At 35.7% G+C, this 20,241-nt stretch overlaps 7 non-coding genes across 7 annotated transcripts; all 7 read left to right on the top strand.

Moving 5' to 3' along the window:
- The first annotated feature begins 541 nt into the window (after positions 1-541).
- On the top strand, positions 542-634 carry TRNAI-AAU (transfer RNA isoleucine (anticodon AAU)). The gene is given in 2 exon segments: positions 542-579; positions 599-634. It is a non-coding gene; the product is annotated as a tRNA-Ile (tRNA).
- Positions 635-1,450: 816 nt separating this feature from the next.
- TRNAI-UAU (transfer RNA isoleucine (anticodon UAU)) lies at positions 1,451-1,543 on the top strand. Its single transcript is given in 2 exon segments — positions 1,451-1,488; positions 1,508-1,543. It is a non-coding gene; the product is annotated as a tRNA-Ile (tRNA).
- A 7,102-nt stretch (positions 1,544-8,645) lies between these two features.
- TRNAI-UAU (transfer RNA isoleucine (anticodon UAU)) lies at positions 8,646-8,738 on the top strand. The gene is given in 2 exon segments: positions 8,646-8,683; positions 8,703-8,738. It is a non-coding gene; the product is annotated as a tRNA-Ile (tRNA).
- An 802-nt stretch (positions 8,739-9,540) lies between these two features.
- TRNAI-UAU (transfer RNA isoleucine (anticodon UAU)) lies at positions 9,541-9,633 on the top strand. Its single transcript is given in 2 exon segments — positions 9,541-9,578; positions 9,598-9,633. It is a non-coding gene; the product is annotated as a tRNA-Ile (tRNA).
- A 2,618-nt stretch (positions 9,634-12,251) lies between these two features.
- Positions 12,252-12,344, top strand: TRNAI-UAU (transfer RNA isoleucine (anticodon UAU)). The gene is given in 2 exon segments: positions 12,252-12,289; positions 12,309-12,344. It is a non-coding gene; the product is annotated as a tRNA-Ile (tRNA).
- Positions 12,345-15,865: 3,521 nt separating this feature from the next.
- On the top strand, positions 15,866-15,958 carry TRNAI-UAU (transfer RNA isoleucine (anticodon UAU)). Its single transcript is given in 2 exon segments — positions 15,866-15,903; positions 15,923-15,958. It is a non-coding gene; the product is annotated as a tRNA-Ile (tRNA).
- Positions 15,959-17,671: 1,713 nt separating this feature from the next.
- Positions 17,672-17,764, top strand: TRNAI-UAU (transfer RNA isoleucine (anticodon UAU)). Its single transcript is given in 2 exon segments — positions 17,672-17,709; positions 17,729-17,764. It is a non-coding gene; the product is annotated as a tRNA-Ile (tRNA).
- The last annotated feature ends 2,477 nt before the right edge of the window (positions 17,765-20,241 follow it).

Consider the following 20,241-nt stretch of genomic DNA (forward strand, 5'->3'; position numbering starts at 1 on the left):
ATACTGACAGCTCTGGATAGTACCAGCACATTTCTTGCTGGACTTGGTAATGCAAAGAACACAGCAAACAGCTTCACTTTTTCCTCAAAAATAAATAATTGACTATTAAAAACCTAACAGTCTTAAATAAGAACATCAGTACGCACCACTGGCATAATGGGTAAGGTACTGTTCTCCTAAGCCAGTGGTTGTGGGTTTAAGTCCCGTCTGAGTTGGAAGTCATTACAGCAAGTGTCTCATCACTAGAGTTGATATTTTATCCTTGCTTCAACTGTAAAACAGTCTTGCAGTGTTTAGCTTGTAAAAAATGACCACAGAAGCTAAAATATGACATTAATTATGATAACATTGTTGTTGTTGTTGTTGTTTTTTAAACCTTTTCTATCACCGTGGACAGCTTATTCAAGTGCCATCTGGCATGCATGTTCCTTTGTTGCTCATCATTCATCACCAAAAATGATTTTCTTTTTCAATTCTTATGACTGTACTGATTGTATTGAATAAAATCCACATCTAGCATAACCAATGAATGCTGCAAAGTGCTCCAGTGGCGCAATTGGTCAGCGCGCGGTACTAATAAGACAGTATCAGTTGAGCAATGCCGAGGTTGTGAGTTCAAGCCTTACCTGGAGCATATTTGTATACTGTTTTTTTTTCCTTTTCTTATGTCATTAGTCATTGATTATAAACTGCTACCTTAATATTTAATATGATATTACAAAGGATGGAAGAAAGAAAGAAAAAACACAAACATGATTGTGCATTTAAGAAGTCAGCACACATCTGCTTTGGTTCAAATGCACTGCATATCTTCCTTCAGTCAGCCAACAAAACAGCAACGGAAAAGATTAACATACTGTTGGTAAAGCAGTTGCATCAAATTGATTTTCTGCTATATAGCATGATAATCCATACTGACAGCTCTGGATAGTACCAGCACATTTCTTGCTGGACTTGGTAATGCAAAGAACACAGTAAACAGCTTTACTTTTTCCTCAAAAATAAATAATTGACTATTAAAAACCTAACAGTCTTAAATAAGAACATCAGTAAGCACCACTGGCATAATGGGTAAGGTACTGTTCTTCTAAGCCAGTGGTTGTGGGTTTAAGTCCCGTCTGAGTTGGAAGTCATTACAGCAAGTGTCTCATCACTAGAGTTGATATTTTATCCTTGCTTCAAGTGTAAAACAGTCTTGCAGTGTTTAGCTTTGAAAAAATGACCACAGAAGCTAAAATATGACATTAATTATGATAACATTGTTGTTGTTGTTTTTTTTTTAAACCTTTTCTATCACTGTGGACAGCTTATTCAAGTGCCATCTGGCATGCATGTTCCTTTGTTGCTCATCATTCATCACCAAAAATGATTTTCTTTTTCAATGCTTATGACTGTACTGATTGTATTGAATAAAATCCACATCTAGCATAACCAATCAATGCTGCAAAGTGCTCCAGTGGTGCAATTGGTCAGCATGCGGTACTTATAAGACAGTATCTGTTGAGCAATGCCGAGGTTGTGAGTTCAAGCCTCACCTGGAGCAGCTTTGTATACTGTTTTTTTTTCCTTTTCTTATGTCATTAGTCATTGATTATAAACTGCTACTTTAATATTTAATATGATATTACAAAGGATGGAAGAAAGAAAGAAAAAACACAAACATGATTGTGCATTTAAGTTGTCAGCACACATCTGCATATCTTCCTTCAGTCAGCCAACAAAACAGCAATGGAAAAGATTAACATACTGTTGGTAAAGCAGTTGCATCAAATTGATTTTCTGCAATATAGCATGATAATCCATACTGACAGCTCTGGATAGTACCAGCACATTTCTTGCTGGACTTGGTAATGCAAAGAACACAGTAAACAGCTTCACTTTTTCCTCAAAAATAAATAATTGACTATTAAAAACCTAACAGTCTTAAATAAGAACATCAGTAAGCACCACTGGCATAATGGGTAAGGCACTGTTCTCCTAAGCCAGTGGTTGTGGGTTTAAGTCCCATCTGAGTTGGAAGTCATTACAGCAAGTGTCTCATCACTAGAGTTGATATTTTATCCTTGCTTCAACTGTAAAACAGTCTTGCAGTGTTTAGCTTGTAAAAAATGACCACAGAAGCTAAAATATGACATTAATTATGATAACATTGTTGTTGTTGTTTTTTAAACCTTTTCTATCACCGTGGACAGCTTATTCAAGTGCCATCTGGCATGCATGTTCCTTTGTTGCTCATCATTCATCACCAAAAATGATTTTCTTTTTCAATTCTTATGACTGTACTGATTGTATTGAATAAAATACATATCTAGCATAACCAATTAATGCTGCAAAGTACTCCAGTGGCGCAATTGGTCAGCACGTGGTACTTATAAGACAGTATCTGTTGAGCAATGCCGAGGTTGTGAGTTCAAGCCTCACCTGGAGCATCTTTGTATTCTGTTTTTTTTTTCCTTTTCTTATGTCATTAGTTATTGATTATAAACTGCTACCTTAATATGTAATATGATATTACAAAGGATGGAAGAAAAAAAGAAAAAACACAAACATGATTGTGCATTTAAGTTGTCAGCACACATCTGCTTTGGTTCAAATGCACTGCATATCTTCCTTCAGTCAGCCAACAAAACAGCAATGGAAAAGATTAACATACTGTTGGTAAAGCAGTTGCATCAAATTGATTTTCTGCAATATAGCATGATAATCCATTCTGACAGCTCTGGATAGTACCAGCACATTTCTTGCTGGACTTGGTAATGCAAAGAACACAGTAAACAGCTTCACTTTTTTCTCAAAAATAAATAATTGACTATTAAAAACCTAACAGTCTTAAATAAGAACATCAGTAAGCACCACTGGCATAATGGATAAGTCACTGCCCTCCTAAGCCAGGGGGTCCAAGTCCCATATGGGGTGGAAGTAATTACAGCAAGTGTCTCATTACTAGAGTTGATATTTTATCCTTGCTTCAACTGTAAAACAGTCTTGCAGTGTTTAGCTTGTAAAAAATGACCACAGAAGCTAAAATATGACATTAATTATGATAACATTGTTGTTGTTGTTGTTGTTTTTTAAACCTTTTCTATCACCGTGGACAGCTTATTCAAGTGCCATCTGGCATGCATGTTCCTTTGTTGCTCATCATTCATCACCAAAAATGATTTTCTTTTTTAATTCTTATGACTGTACTGATTGTATTGAATAAAATCCACATCTAGCATAACCAATCAACGCTGCAAAGTGCTCCAGTGGTGCAATAGGTCAGCGTGCGGTACTTATAAGACAGTATCTGTTGAGCAATGCCGAGGTTGTGAGTTCAAGTCTCACCTGGAGCAGCTTTGTATACTGTTTTTTTTCCTTTTCTTATGTCATTAGTCATTGATTATAAACTGCTACCTTAATATTTAATATGATATTAAAAAGGATGGAAGAAAGAAAGAAAAAACACAAACATGATTGTGCATTTAAGTTGTCAGCACACATCTGCATATCTTCCTTCAGTCAGCCAACAAAACAGCAATGGAAAAGATTAACATACTGTTGGTAAAGCAGTTGCATCAAATTGATTTTCTGCAATATAGCATGATAATCCATACTGACAGCTCTGGATAGTACCAGCACATTTCTTGCTGGACTTGGTAATGCAAAGAACACAGTAAACAGCTTCACTTTTTACTCAAAAATAAATAATTGACTATTAAAAACCTAACAGTCTTAAATAAGAACATCAGTAAGCACCACTGGCATAATGGGTAAGGCACTGTTCTCCTAAGCCAGTGGTTGTGGGTTTAAGTCCCATCTGAGTTGGAAGTCATTACAGCAAGTGTCTCATCACTAGAGTTGATATTTTATCCTTGCTTCAACTGTAAAACAGTCTTGCAGTGTTTAGCTTGTAAAAAATGACCACAGAAGCTAAAATATGACATTAATTATGATAACATTGTTGTTGTTGTTTTTTAAACCTTTTCTATCAGCGTGGACAGCTTATTCAAGTGCCATCTGGCATGCATGTTCCTTTGTTGCTCATCATTCATCACCAAAAATGATTTTCTTTTTCAATTCTTATGACTGTACTGATTGTATTGAATAAAATACACATCTAGCATAACCAATTAATGCTGCAAAGTACTCCAGTGGCGCAATTGGTCAGCACGTGGTACTTATAAGACAGTATCTGTTGAGCAATGCCGAGGTTGTGAGTTCAAGCCTCACCTGGAGCATATTTGAATTCTGTTTTTTTTCCCCTTTTCTTATGTCATTAGTTATTGATTATAAACTGCTACCTTAATATGTAATATGATATTACAAAGGATGGAAGAAAAAAAGAAAAAACACAAACATGATTGTGCATTTAAGTTGTCAGCACACATCTGCTTTGGTTCAAATGCACTGCATATCTTCCTTCAGTCAGCCAACAAAACAGCAATGGAAAAGATTAACATACTGTTGGTAAAGCAGTTGCATCAAATTGATTTTCTGCAATATAGCATGATAATCCATTCTGACAGCTCTGGATAGTACCAGCATATTTCTTGCTGGACTTGGTAATGCAAAGAACACAGTAAACAGCTTCACTTTTTCCTCAAAAATAAATAATTGACTATTAAAAACCTAACAGTCTTAAATAAGAACATCAGTAAGCACCACTGGCATAATGGATAAGTCACTGCCCTCCTAAGCCAGGGGGTCCAAGTCCCGTCTGAGTTGGAAGTCATTACAGCAAGTGTCTCATCACTAGAGTTGATATTTTATCCTTCCTTCAACTGTACAACAGTCTTGCAGTGTTTAGCTTGTAAAAAATGACCACAGAAGCTAAAATATGACATTAATTATGATAACATTGTTGTTGTGGTTTTTTAAACCTTTTCTATCACCGTGGACAGATTATTCAAGTGCCATCTGGCATGCATGTTCCTTTGTTGCTCATCATTCATCACCAAAAATGATTTTCTTTTTCAATTCTTATGACTGTACTGATTGTATTAAATAAAATCCACATCTAGCATAACCAATTAATGATGCAAAGTGCTCCAGTGGCGCAATTGGTCAGCGCGCGGTACTTATAAGACAGTATCTGTTGAGCAATGCCGAAGTTGTGAGTTCAAGCCTCCCCTGGAGCAGCTTTGTATAATGTTTTTTTTTTCCTTTTTTTATGTCATTAGTCATTGATTATAAACTGCTACCTTAATATTTAATATGATATTACAAAGGATGGAAGAAAGAAAGAAAAAACACAAACATGATTGTGCATTTAAGTTGTCAGCACACATCTGCTTTGGTTCAAATGCACTGCATATCTTCCTTCAGTCAGCCAACAAAACAGCAATGGAAAAGATTAACATACTGTTGGTAAAGCAGTTGCATCAAATTGATTTTCTGCAATATAGCATGATAATCCATACTGACAGCTCTGGATAGTACCAGCACATTTCTTGCTGGACTTGGTAATGCAAAGAACACAGTAAACAGCTTCACTTTTTTTCAAAAATAAATAATTGACTATTAAAAACCTATCAGTCTTAAATAAGGACATCAGTAAGCACCACTGGCATAATGGGTAAGGCACTGTTCTCTTAAACCAGTGGTTGTGGGTTTAAGTCCCATCTGAGTTGGAAGTCATTACAGCAAGTGTCTCATCACTAGAGTTGATATTTTATCCTTGCTTCAACTGTAAAACAGTCTTGCAGTGTTTAGCTTGTAAAAAATGACCACAGAAGCTAAAATATGACATTAATTATGATAACATTGTTGTTGTTGTTGTTTTTTAAACCTTTTCTATCAGCGTGGACAGCTTATTCAAGTGCCATCTGGCATGCATGTTCCTTTGTTGCTCATCATTCATCACCAAAAATGATTTTCTTTTTCAATTCTTATGACTGTACTGATTGTATTGAATAAAATACACATCTAGCATAACCAATTAATGCTGCAAAGTACTCCAGTGGCGCAATTGGTCAGCACGTGGTACTTATAAGACAGTATCTGTTGAGCAATGCCGAGGTTGTGAGTTCAAGCCTCACCTGGAGCATATTTGTATTCTGTTTTTTTTTCCCTTTTCTTATGTCTTTAGTTATTGATTATAAACTGCTACCTTAATATGTAATATGATATTACAAAGGATGGAAGAAAAAAAGAAAAAACACAAACATGATTGTGCATTTAAGTTGTCAGCACACATCTGCTTTGGTTCAAATGCACTGCATATCTTCCTTCAGTCAGCCAACAAAACAGCAATGGAAAAGATTAACATACTGTTGGTAAAGCAGTTGCATCAAATTGATTTTCTGCAATATAGCATGATAATCCATTCTGACAGCTCTGGATAGTACCAGCACATTTCTTGCTGGACTTGGTAATGCAAAGAACACAGTAAACAGCTTCACTTTTTCCTCAAAAATAAATAATTGACTATTAAAAACCTAACAGTCTTAAATAAGAACATCAGTAAGCACCACTGGCATAATGGATAAGTCACTGCCCTCCTAAGCCAGGGGGTCCAAGTCCCGTCTGAGTTGGAAGTCATTACAGCAAGTGTCTCTTCACTAGAGTTGATATTTTATCCTTCCTTCAACTGTACAACAGTCTTGCAGTGTTTAGCTTGTAAAAAATGACCACAGAAGCTAAAATATGACATTAATTATGATAACATTGTTGTTGTGGTTTTTTAAACATTTTCTATCACCGTGGACAGATTATTCAAGTGCCATCTGGCATGCATGTTCCTTTGTTGCTCATCATTCATCACCAAAAATGATTTTCTTTTTCAATTCTTATGACTGTACTGATTGTATTAAATAAAATCCACATCTAGCATAACCAATTAATGCTGCAAAGTGCTCCAGTGGCGCAATTGGTCAGCACGCGGTACTTATAAGACAGTATCTGTTGAGCAATGCCGAAGTTGTGAGTTCAAGCCTCCCCTGGAGCAGCTTTGTATAATGTTTTTTTTTTCCTTTTTTTATGTCATTAGTCATTGATTATAAACTGCTACCTTAATATTTAATATGATATTACAAAGGATGGAAGAAAGAAAGAAAAAACACAAACATGATTGTGCATTTAAGTTGTCAGCACACATCTGCTTTGGTTCAAATGCACTGCATATCTTCCTTCAGCCAGCCAACAAAACAGCAATGGAAAAGATTAACATACTGTTGGTAAAGCAGTTGCATCAAATTGATTTTCTGCAATATAGCATGATAATCCATACTGACAGCTCTGGATAGTACCAGCACATTTCTTGCTGGACTTGGTAATGCAAAGAACACAGTAAACAGCTTCACTTTTTTTCAAAAATAAATAATTGACTATTAAAAACCTATCAGTCTTAAATAAGGACATCAGTAAGCACCACTGGCATAATGGATAAGGCACTGTTATCCTAAGCCGGTGGTTGTGGGTTTAAGTCCTGTCTGAGTTGGAAGTCATTACAGCAAGTGTCTCATCACTAGAGTTGATATTTTATCCTTGCTTCAACTGTAAAACAGTCTTGCAGTGTTTAGCTTGTAAAAAATGACCACAGAAGCTAAAATATGACATTAATTATGATAACATTGTTGTTGTTGTTTTTTAAACCTTTTCTTTCACCGTGGACAGCTTATTCAAGTGCCATCTGGCATGCATGTTCCTTTGTTGCTCATCATTCATCACCAAAAATGATTTTCTTTTTCAATTCTTATGACTGTACTGATTGTATTGAATAAAATCCACATCTAGCATAACCAATTAATGCTGCAAAGTGCTCCAGTGGCGCAATTGGTCAGCACGCGGTACTTATAAGACAGTATCTGTTGAGCAATGCTGAGGTTGTGAGTTCAAGCCTCACCTGGAGCATATTTGAATACTATTTTTTTTTCTTTTCTTATGTCATTAGTCATTGATTATAAACTGGTAGCCTTAATATTTAATATGATATTACAAAGGATGAAGGAAAGAAAGAAAACACACAAACATGATTGTGCATTTAAGTTGTCAGCACATATCTGCTTTGGTTCAAATGCACTGCATATCTTCCTTCAGTCAGCCAACAAAACAGCAATGGAAAAGAATAACATACTGTTGGTAAAGCAGTTGCATCAAATTGATTTTCTGCAATATAGCATGATAATCCATACTGACAGCTCTGGATAGTACCAGCACTTTTCTTGCTGGACTTGGTAATGCAAAGAACACAGTAAACAGCTTCAATTTTTTCCCAAAAATAAATAATTGACTATTAAAACCCTATCAGTCTTAAATAAGGACATCAGTAAGCACCATTGGCATAATGGATAAGGCACTGTTCTCCTAAGCCAGTGGTTGTGGGTTTAAGTCCCGTCTGAGTTGGAAGTCATTACAGCAAGTGTCTCACCACTAGAGTTGATATTTTATCCTTGCTTCAACTGTAAAACAGTCTTGCAGTGTTTAGCTTGTAAAAAATGACTACAGAAGCTAAAATATGACATTAATTATGATAACATTGTTGTTGTTGTGTTTTAAACCTTTTCTATCACAGTGGACAGCTTATTCAAGTGCCATCTGGCATGCATGTTCCTTTGTTGCTCATCATTCATCACCAAAAATTATTTTCTTTTTCAATTCTTATGACTGTACTGATTGTATTGAATAAAATCCACATCTAGCATAACCAATTAATGCTGCAAAGTGCTCCAGTGGCGCAATTGGTCAGCACGCGGTACTTATAACACAGTATCTGTTGAGCAATGCCGAGGCTGTGAGTTCAAGCCTCACCTGGAGCAGCTTAGTAGAATGTTTTTTTTTTCTTTTTTTATGTCATTAGTCATTGATTATAAACTGCTACCTTAATGTTTAATATGATATTACAAAGGATGGAAGAAAGAAAGAAAAAACACAAACATGATTGTGCATTTAAGTTGTCAGCACACATCTGCTTTGGTTCAAATGCACTGCATATCTTCCTTCAGTCAGCCAACAAAACAGCAATTGAAAAGATTAACATACTGTTGGTAAAGCAGTTGCATCAAATTGATTTTCTGCAATATAGCATGATACTCCATACTGACAGCTCTGGATAGTACCAGCATATTTCTTGCTGGACTTGGTAATGCAAAGAACACAGTAAACAGCTTCACTTTTTCCTCAAAAATAAATAATTGACTATTATAAACCTAACAGTCTTAAATAAGAACATCAGTAAGCACCACTGGCATAATGGATAAGTCACTGCCCTCCTAAGACAGGGGGTCCAAGTTCCATATGGGGTGGAAGTCATTACAGCAAGTGTCTCATCACTAGAGTTGATATTTTATCCTTGCTTCGACTGTAAAACAGTCTTGCAGTGTTTAGCTTGCAAAAAATGACTACAGAAGCTAAAATAGGACATTTATTATGATAACATTGTTGTTTTTTTTAAACATTTTCTATCACCGTGGACAGCTTATTTAAGTACCATCTGGCATGCATGTTCCTTTGTTGCTCATCATTCATCACCAAAAATGATTTTCCTTTTCAATTCTTATGACTGTACTGATTGTATTGGATAAAATCCACATCTAGCATAACCAAATAATGCTGCAAAGTGCTCCAGTGGCGCAATTGGTCAGCACGCGGTACTTATAAGACAGTATCTGTTGAGCAATGCCGAGGTTGTGAGTTCAAGCCTCACCTGGAGCAGCTTTGTATAATGTTTTTTTTTTTCCTTTTTTTATGTCATTAGTCATTGAATATAAACTGCTACCTTAATGTTTAATATGATATTACAAAGGATGGAAGAAAGAAAGAAAAAACACAAACATGATTGTGCATTTAAGTTGTCAGCACACATCTGCTTTGGTTCAAATGCACTGCATATCTTCCTTCAGTCAGCCAACAAAACAGCAATGGAAAAGATTAACATACTGTTGGTAAAGCAGTTGCATCAAATTGATTTTCTGCAATATAGCATGATAATCCATACTGACAGCTCTGGATATTACCAGCACATTTCTTGCTGGACTTGGTAATGCAAAGAACACAGTAAACAGCTTCACTTTTTTTCAAAAATAAATAATTGACTATTAAAAACCTATCAGTCTTAAATAAGGACATCAGTAAGCACCACTGGCATAATGGATAAGGCACTGTTCTCCTAAGCCAGTGGTTGTGGGTTTAAGTCCCGTCTGAGTTGGAAGTCATTACAGCAAGTGTCTCATCACTAGAGTTGATATTTTATCCTTCCTTCAATTGTAAAACAGTCTTGCAGTGTTTAGCTTGTAAAAAATGACCACAGAAGCTAAAATATGAAATTTATTATGATAACATTGTTGTTGTTGTTTTTTAAACCTTTTCTATCACCGTGGACAGCTTATTAAAGTGCCATCTGGCATGCATGTTCCTTTGTTGCTCATCATTCATCACCGAAAATGATTTTCTTTTTCAATTCTTATGAATGTACTGATTGTATTGAATAAAATCCACATCTAGCATAACCAATTAATGCTGCAAAGTGCTCCAGTGGCACAATTGGTCAGCGCGCAAAACTTATAATGACAGTATCTGTTGAGCAATGCCAAAGTTGTGAGTTCAAGCCTCACCTGAAGCATCATTGTATACTGTTTTTTTTTTCCTTTTCTTATGTCATTAGTCATTGATTATAAACTGCTACCTTAATATTTAATATGATATTACAAAGGATGGAAGAAAGAAAGAAAAACACAAACATGATTGTGCATTTAAGTTGTCAGCACACATCTGCTTTGGTTCAAATGCACTGCATATCTTCCTTCAGTCAGCCAACAAAACAGCAATGGAAAAGAATAACATACTGTTGGTAAAGCAGTTGCATCAAATTGATTTTCTGCAATATAGCATGATAATCCATACTGACAGCTCTGGATAGTACCAGCATATTTCTTGCTGGACTTGGTAATGCAAAGAACACAGTAAACAGCTTCACTTTTTCCTCAAAAATAAATAATTGACTATTAAAAACCTAACAGTCTTAAATAAGAACATCAGTAAGCACCACTGGCATAATGGATAAGTCACTGCCCTCCTAAGACAGGGGGTCCAAGTTCCATATGGGGTGGAAGTCATTACAGCAAGTGTCTCATCACTAGAGTTGATATTTTATCCTTGCTTCGACTGTAAAACAGTCTTGCAGTGTTTAGCTTGCAAAAAATGACCACAGAAGCAAAAATATGACATTTATTATAATAACATTGTTGTTGTTTTTTTTAAACATTTTCTATCACCGTGGACAGCTTATTTAAGTACCATCTGGCATGCATGTTCCTTTGTTGCTCATCATTCATCACCAAAAATGATTTTCTTTTTCAATTCTTATGACTGTACTGATTACATTGAATAAAATCCACATCTAGCATAACCAAAAAATGTTGCAAAGTTCTCCAGTGGCGCGATTGGTCAGCGCGCGGTACTTATAAGACAGTATCTGTTGAGCAAGGCCGAGGTTGTGAGTTCAAGCCTCACCTGGAGCATCTTTGTATACTGTTTTTTTTCCTTTTCTTATGTCATTAGTCATTGATTATAAACTGGTAGCCTTAATATTTAATATGATATTACAAAGGATGGAAGAAAGAAAGAAAACACACAAACATGATTGTGCATTTAAGTTGTCAGCACACATCTGCTTTGGTTCAAATGCACTGCATATCTTCCTTCAGTCAGCCAACAAAACAGCAATGGAAAAGAAAAACATACTGTTGGTAAAGCAGTTGCATCAAATTGATTTTCTGCAATATAGCATAATAATCCATACTGACAGCTCTGGATAGTACCAGCACATTTCTTGCTGGACTTGGTAATGCAAAGAACACAGTAAACAGCTTAATTTTTTCCCCAAAAATAAATAATTGACTATTAAAACCCTATCAGTCTTAAATAAGGACATCAGTAAGCACCACTGGCATAATGGATAAGGCACTGTTCTCCTAAGCCAGTGGTTGTGGGTTTAAGTCCAGTCTGAGTTGGAAGTCATTACAGCAAGTGTCTCATCAGTAGAGTTGATATTTTATCCTTCCTTCAACTGTAAAACAGTCTTGCAGTGTTAAGCTTGCAAAAAATGACCACAGAAGCTAAAATATGACATTTATTATGATAACATTGTTGTTGGGTTTTTTTTAAACATTTTCTATCACCGTGGACAGCTTATTTAAGTACCATCTGGCATGCATGTTCCTTTGTTGCTCATCATTCATCACCAAAAATGATTTTCTTTTTCAATTCTTATGACTGTACTGATTGCATTGAATAAAATCCACATCTAGCATAACCAGTCAATGATGCAAAGTGCTCCAGTGGTGCAATTGGTCAGCGCGCGGTACTTATAAGACAGTATCTGTTGAGCAATGCCGAGGTTGTGAGTTCAAGCCTCACCTGGAGCATCTTTGTCTCCTGTTTTTTTTCCTTTTCTTATGTCATTAGTCATTGATTATAAACTGGTAGCCTTAATATTTAATATGATATTACAAAGGATGGAAGAAAGAAAGAAAACACACAAACATGATTGTGCATTTAAGTTGTCAGCACACATCTGCTTTGGTTCAAATGCGCTGCATATCTTCCTTCAGTCAGCCAACAAAACAGCAATGGAAAAGATTAACATACTGTTGGTAAAGCAGTTGCATCAAATTGATTTTCTGCAATATAGCATGATAATCCATACTGACAGCTCTGGATAGTACCAGCACATTTCTTGCTGGACTTGGTAATGCAAAGAACACAGTAAACAGCTTCACTTTTCCCTCAAAAATAAATAATTGACTATTAAAAACCTATCAGTCTTAAATATAGACATCAGTAAGCACCACTGGCATAATGGATATGGCTCTGTTCTCCTAAGCCAGTGGTTGTGGGTTTAAGTCCAGTCTGAGTTGGAAGTAATTACAGCAAGTGTCTCATCACTAGAGTTGATATTTTATCCTTGCTTCAACTGTACAACAGTCTTGCAGTGTTTAGCTTGTAAAAAATGACCACAGAAGCTAAAATATGACATTAATTATGATCACATTGTTGTTGTTGTTTTTTAAACCTTTTCTATCACCGTGGACAGCTCATTCAAGTGCCATCTGGCATGCATGTTCCTTTGTTGCTCATCATTCATCACCAAAAATGATTTTCTTTTTCAATTCTTATGACTGTACTGATTGTATTGAATAAAATCCACATCTAGCATAACCAATTAATGCTGCAAAGTACTCAAGTGGCACAATTGGTCAGCGCGCAGTACTTATAAAACAGTATCTGTTGAGCAACGCCGAGGTTGTGAGTTCAAGCCTCACCTGGAGCATCTTTGTATACTGTGTTTTTTTCCTTTTCTTATGTCATTAGTCATTGATTATAAACTGGTAGCCTTAATATTTAATATGATATTACAAAGGATGGAAGAAAGAAAGAAAACACACAAACATGATTGTGCATTTAAGTTGTCAGCACACATCTGCTTTGGTTCAAATGCACTGCATATCTTCCTTCAGTCAGCCAACAAAACAGCAATGGAAAAGAATAACATACTGTTGGTAAAGCAGTTGCATCAAATTGATTTTCTGCAATATAGCATGATAATCAATACTGACAGCTCTGGATAGTACCAGCACATTTCTTGCTGGACTTGGTAATGCAAAGAACACAGTAAACAGCTTCAATTTTTAAAAATAAATACATAATTGACTATTAAAACCCTATCAGTCTTAAATAAGGACATCAGTAAGCACCACTGGCATAATGGATAAGGCACTGTTCTCCTAAGCCAGTGGTTGTGGGTTTAAGTCCCGTATGAGTTGGAAGTCATTACAGCAAGTGTCTCATCACTAGAGTTGATATTTTATCCTTGCTTCAACTGTAAAACAGTCTTGCAGTGTTTAACTTGTAAAAAATGACCACAGAAGCTAAAATATGACATTAATTATGATAACATTGTTGTTGTTGTTGTCTTTTAAACCTTTTCTATCACAGTGGACAGCTTATTCAAGTGCCATCTGGCATGCATGTTCCTTTGTTGCTCATCATTCATCACCGAAAATGATTTTCTTTTTCAATTCTTATGACTGTACTGATTGTATTGAATAAAATCCACATCTAGCATAACCAAATAATGCTGAAAAGTGCTCCAGTGACGCAATTGGTCAGCGCGCGGTACTTATAAGACAGTATCTGTTGAGCAATGCCGAGGTTGTGAGTTCAAGCCTCACCTGGAGCATCTTTGTATACTGTTTTTTTTCCTTTTCTTATGTCATTAGTCATTGATTATAAACTGCTACCTTAATATTTAATATGATATTACAAAGGATGGAAGAAAGAAAGAAAAAACACAAACATGATTGTGCATTAAAGTTGTCAGCACACATCTACTTTGGTTCAAATGCACTGCATATCTTCCTTCAGTCAGCCAACAAAACAGCAATGGAAAAGATTAACATACTGTTGGTAAAGCAGTTGCATCAAATTGATTTTCTGCAATATAGCATGATAATCCATACTGACAGCTCTGGATAGTACCAGCACATTTCTTGCTGGACTTGGTAATGCAAAGAACACAGTAAACAGCTTCACTTTTTCCTCAAAAATAAATAATTGACTATTAAAAACCTAACAGTCTTAAATAAGAACATCAGTAAGCACCACTGGCATAATAGATAAGTCACTGCCCTCCTAAGACAGGGGGTCCAAGTTCCATATGGGGTGGAAGTCATTATAGCAAGTGTCTCATCACTAGAGTTGATATTTTATCCTTGCTTTGACTGTAAAACAGTCTTGCAGTGTTTAGCTTGCAAATAATGACCACAGAAGCTAAAATATGACATTTATTATGAAAACATTGTTGTTGTTTTTTTTAAAACATTTTCTATCACCGTGGACAGCTTATTTAAGTACCATCTGGCATGCATGTTCCTTTGTTGCTCATCATTCATCACCAAAAATGATTTTCTTTTTCAATTCTTATGACTGTACTAATTGCATTGAATAAAATCCACATCTAGCATAACCAATCAATGATTCAAAGCGCTCCAGTGGCGCAATTGGTCAGCGCTCGGTACTTATAAGACAGTATCTGTTGAGCAATGCTGAGGTTGTGAGTTCAAGCCTCACATAGAGCATCTTTGTATACTGTTTTTTTTCCTTTTCTTATGTCATTAGTCATTGATTATAAACTGGTAGCCTTAATATTTAATATGATATTACAAAGGATGGAAGAAAGAAAGAAAACACACAAACATGATTGTGCATTTAAGTTGTCAGCACACATCTGCTTTGGTTCAAATGCACTGCATATCTTCCTTCAGTCAGCCAACAAAACAGCAATGGAAAAGAATAACATACTGTTGGTAAAGCAGTTGCATCAAATTGATTTTCTGCAATATAGCATGATAATCCATACTGACAGCTCTGGATAGTACCAGCACTTTTCTTGCTGGACTTGGTAATGCAAAGAACACAGTAAACAGCTTCAATTTAAAAAAAAATAATAATAATTGACTATTAAAACCCTATCAGTCTTAAATAAGGACATCAGTAAGCACCACTGGCATAATGGATAAGGCACTGTTCTCCTAAGCCAGTGGTTGTGGGTTTAAGTCCCGTCTGAGTTGGAAGTCATTACAGCAAGTGGCTCATCACTATAGTTGATATTTTATCCTTGCTTTAACTGTAAAACAGTCTTGCAGTGTTTAGCTTGTAAAAAATGACCACAGAAGCTAAAATATGACATTAATTATGATAACATTGTTGTTGTTTTTTAAACCTTTTCTATCACAGTGGACAGCTTATTCAAGTGCCATCTGGCATGCATGTTACTTTGCTGCTCATCATTCATCACCAAAAATGATTTTCTTTTTCAATTCTTATGACTGTACTGATTGTATTGAATAAAATCCACATCTAGCATAACCAATTAATGCTGTAAAGTGCTCCAGTGGCGCAATTGGTCAGCGCTTGGTTCTTATAAGACAGTATCTGTTGAGCAATGCCGAGGTTGTGAGTTCAAGCCTCACCTGGAGCAGCTTTGTATAATGTTTTTTTTTTCTTTTTTTATGTCATTAGTCATTGATTATAAACTCCTACCTTAATGTTTAATATGATATTACAAAGGATGGAAGAAAGAAATAAAAAACACAAACATGATTGTGCATTTAAGTTGTCAGCACACATCTGCTTTGGTTCAAATGCACTGCATATCTTCCTTCAGTCAGCCAACAAAACAGCAATGGAAAAGATTAACATACTGTTGGTAAAGCAGTTGCATCAAATTGATTTTCTGCAATATAGCATGATAATCCATACTGACAGCTCTGGATAGTACCAGCACATTTCTTGCTGGACTTGGTAATGCAAAGAACACAGTAAACAGCTTCACTTTTTTTCAAAAATAAATAATTGACTATTAAAAACCTATCAGTCTTAAATAAGGACATCAGTAAGCACCACTGGCATAATGGATAAGGCACTGTTATCCTAAGCCGGTGGTTGTGGGTTTAAGTCCTGTCTGAGTTGGAAGTCATTACAGCAAGTGTCTCATCACTAGAGTTGATATTTTATCCTTGCTTCAACTGTAAAACAGTCTTGCAGTGTTTAGCTTGTAAAAAATGACCACAGAAGCTAAAATATGACATTAATTATGATAACATTGTTGTTGTTGTTTTTTAAACCTTTTCTTTCACCGTGGAGAGCTTATTCAAGTGCCATCTGGCATGCATGTTCCTTTGTTGCTCATCATTCATCACCAAAAATGATTTTCTTTTTCAATTCTTATGACTGTACTGATTGTATTGAATAAAATACACATCTAGCATAACCAATTAATGCTGCAAAGTACTCCAGTGGCGCAATTGGTCAGCACGTGGTACTTATAAGACAGTATCTGTTGAGCAATGCCGAGGTTGTGAGTTCAAGCCTCACCTGGAGCATCTTTGTATTCTGTTTTTTTTTTTCCCTTTTCTTATGTCATTAGTTATTGATTATAAACTGCTACCTTAATATGTAATATGATATTACAAAGGATGGAAGAAAAAAAGAAAAAACACAAACATTATTGTGCATTTAAGTTGTCAGCACACATCTGCTTTGGTTCAAATGCACTGCATATCTTCCTTCAGTCAGCCAACAAAACAGCAATGGAAAAGATTAACATACTGTTGGTAAAGCAGTTGCATCAAATTGATTTTCTGCAATATAGCATGATAATCCATTCTGACAGCTCTGGATAGTACCAGCACATTTCTTGCTGGACTTGGTAATGCAAAGAACACAGTAAACAGCTTCACTTTTTCCTCAAAAATAAATAATTGACTATTAAAAACCTAACAGTCTTAAATAAGAACATCAGTAAGCACCACTGGCATAATAGATAAGTCACTGCCCTCCTAAGACAGGGGGTCCAAGTTCCATATGGGGTGGAAGTCATTATAGCAAGTGTCTCATCACTAGAGTTGATATTTTATCCTTGCTTTGACTGTAAAACAGTCTTGCAGTGTTTAGCTTGCAAATAATGACCACAGAAGCTAAAATATGACATTTATTATGAAAACATTGTTGTTGTTTTTTTTAAAACATTTTCTATCACCGTGGACAGCTTATTTAAGTACCATCTGGCATGCATGTTCCTTTGTTGCTCATCATTCATCACCAAAAATGATTTTCTTTTTCAATTCTTATGACTGTACTAATTGCATTGAATAAAATCCACATCTAGCATAACCAATTAATGCTGTAAAGTGCTCCAGTGGCGCAATTGGTCAGCGCTTGGTTCTTATAAGACAGTATCTGTTGAGCAATGCCGAGGTTGTGAGTTCAAGCCTCACCTGGAGCAGCTTTGTATAATGTTTTTTTTTTTCTTTTTTTATGTCATTAGTCATTGATTATAAACTCCTACCTTAATGTTTAATATGATATTACAAAGGATGGAAGAAAGAAATAAAAAACACAAACATGATTGTGCATTTAAGTTGTCAGCACACATCTGCTTTGGTTCAAATGCACTGCATATCTTCCTTCAGTCAGCCAACAAAACAGCAATGGAAAAGATTAACATACTGTTGGTAAAGCAGTTGCATCAAATTGATTTTCTGCAATATAGCATGATAATCCATACTGACAGCTCTGGATAGTACCAGCACATTTCTTGCTGGACTTGGTAATGCAAAGAACACAGTAAACAGCTTCACTTTTTTTCAAAAATAAATAATTGACTATTAAAAACCTATCAGTCTTAAATAAGGACATCAGTAAGCACCACTGGCATAATGGATAAGGCACTGTTATCCTAAGCCGGTGGTTGTGGGTTTAAGTCCTGTCTGAGTTGGAAGTCATTACAGCAAGTGTCTCATCACTAGAGTTGATATTTTATCCTTGCTTCAACTGTAAAACAGTCTTGCAGTGTTTAGCTTGTAAAAAATGACCACAGAAGCTAAAATATGACATTAATTATGATAACATTGTTGTTGTTGTTTTTTAAACCTTTTCTTTCACCGTGGAGAGCTTATTCAAGTGCCATCTGGCATGCATGTTCCTTTGTTGCTCATCATTCATCACCAAAAATGATTTTCTTTTTCAATTCTTATGACTGTACTGATTGTATTGAATAAAATACACATCTAGCATAACCAATTAATGCTGCAAAGTACTCCAGTGGCGCAATTGGTCAGCACGTGGTACTTATAAGACAGTATCTGTTGAGCAATGCCGAGGTTGTGAGTTCAAGCCTCACCAGGAGCATCTTTGTATTCTGTTTTTTTTTTTCCCTTTTCTTATGTCATTAGTTATTGATTATAAACTGCTACCTTAATATGTAATATGATATTACAAAGGATGGAAGAAAAAAAGAAAAAACACAAACATTATTGTGCATTTAAGTTGTCAGCACACATCTGCTTTGGTTCAAATGCACTGCATATCTTCCTTCAGTCAGCCAACAAAACAGCAATGGAAAAGATTAACATACTGTTGGTAAAGCAGTTGCATCAAATTGATTTTCTGCAATATAGCATGATAATCCATTCTGACAGCTCTGGATAGTACCAGCACATTTCTTGCTGGACTTGGTAATGCAAAGAACACAGTAAACAGCTTCACTTTTTCCTCAAAAATAAATAATTGACTATTAAAAACCTAACAGTCTTAAATAAGAACATCAGTAAGCACCACTGGCATAATAGATAAGTCACTGCCCTCCTAAGACAGGGGGTCCAAGTTCCATATGGGGTGGAAGTCATTATAGCAAGTGTCTCATCACTAGAGTTGATATTTTATCCTTGCTTTGACTGTAAAACAGTCTTGCAGTGTTTAGCTTGCAAATAATGACCACAGAAGCTAAAATATGACATTTATTATGAAAACATTGTTGTTGTTTTTTTTAAAACATTTTCTATCACCGTGGACAGCTTATTTAAGTACCATCTGGCATGCATGTTCCTTTGTTGCTCATCATTCATCACCAAAAATGATTTTCTTTTTCAATTCTTATGACTGTACTAATTGCATTGAATAAAATCCACATCTAGCATAACCAATCAATGATTCAAAGCGCTCCAGTGGCGCAATTGGTCAGCGCTCGGTACTTATAAGACAGTATCTGTTGAGCAATGCTGAGGTTGTGAGTTCAAGCCTCACATGGAGCATCTTTGTATATTGTTTTTTTTCCTTTTCTTATGTCATTAGTCATTGATTATAAACTGGTAGCCTTAATATTTAATATGATATTACAAAGGATGGAAGAAAGAAAGAAAACACACAAACATGATTGTGCATTTAAGTTGTCAGCACACATCTGCTTTGGTTCAAATGCACTGCATATCTTCCTTCAGTCAGCCAACAAAACAGCAATGGAAAAGAATAACATACTGTTGGTAAAGCAGTTGCATCAAATTGATTTTCTGCAATATAGCATGATAATCCATACTGACAGCTCTGGATAGTACCAGCACTTTTCTTGCTGGACTTGGTAATGCAAAGAACACAGTAAACAGCTTCAATTTAAAAAAAAATAATAATAATTGACTATTAAAACCCTATCAGTCTTAAATAAGGACATCAGTAAGCACCACTGGCATAATGGATAAGGCACTGTTCTCCTAAGCCAGTGGTTGTGGGTTTAAGTCCCGTCTGAGTTGGAAGTCATTACAGCAAGTGGCTCATCACTATAGTTGATATTTTATCCTTGCTTTAACTGTAAAACAGTCTTGCAGTGTTTAGCTTGTAAAAAATGACCACAGAAGCTAAAATATGACATTAATTATGATAACATTGTTGTTGTTTTTTAAACCTTTTCTATCACAGTGGACAGCTTAT

This window comes from Pseudophryne corroboree, unplaced genomic scaffold (assembly GCF_028390025.1).
Source record: "Pseudophryne corroboree isolate aPseCor3 unplaced genomic scaffold, aPseCor3.hap2 scaffold_1450, whole genome shotgun sequence".
In the NCBI taxonomy this organism is placed as follows: domain Eukaryota; kingdom Metazoa; phylum Chordata; class Amphibia; order Anura; family Myobatrachidae; genus Pseudophryne; species Pseudophryne corroboree.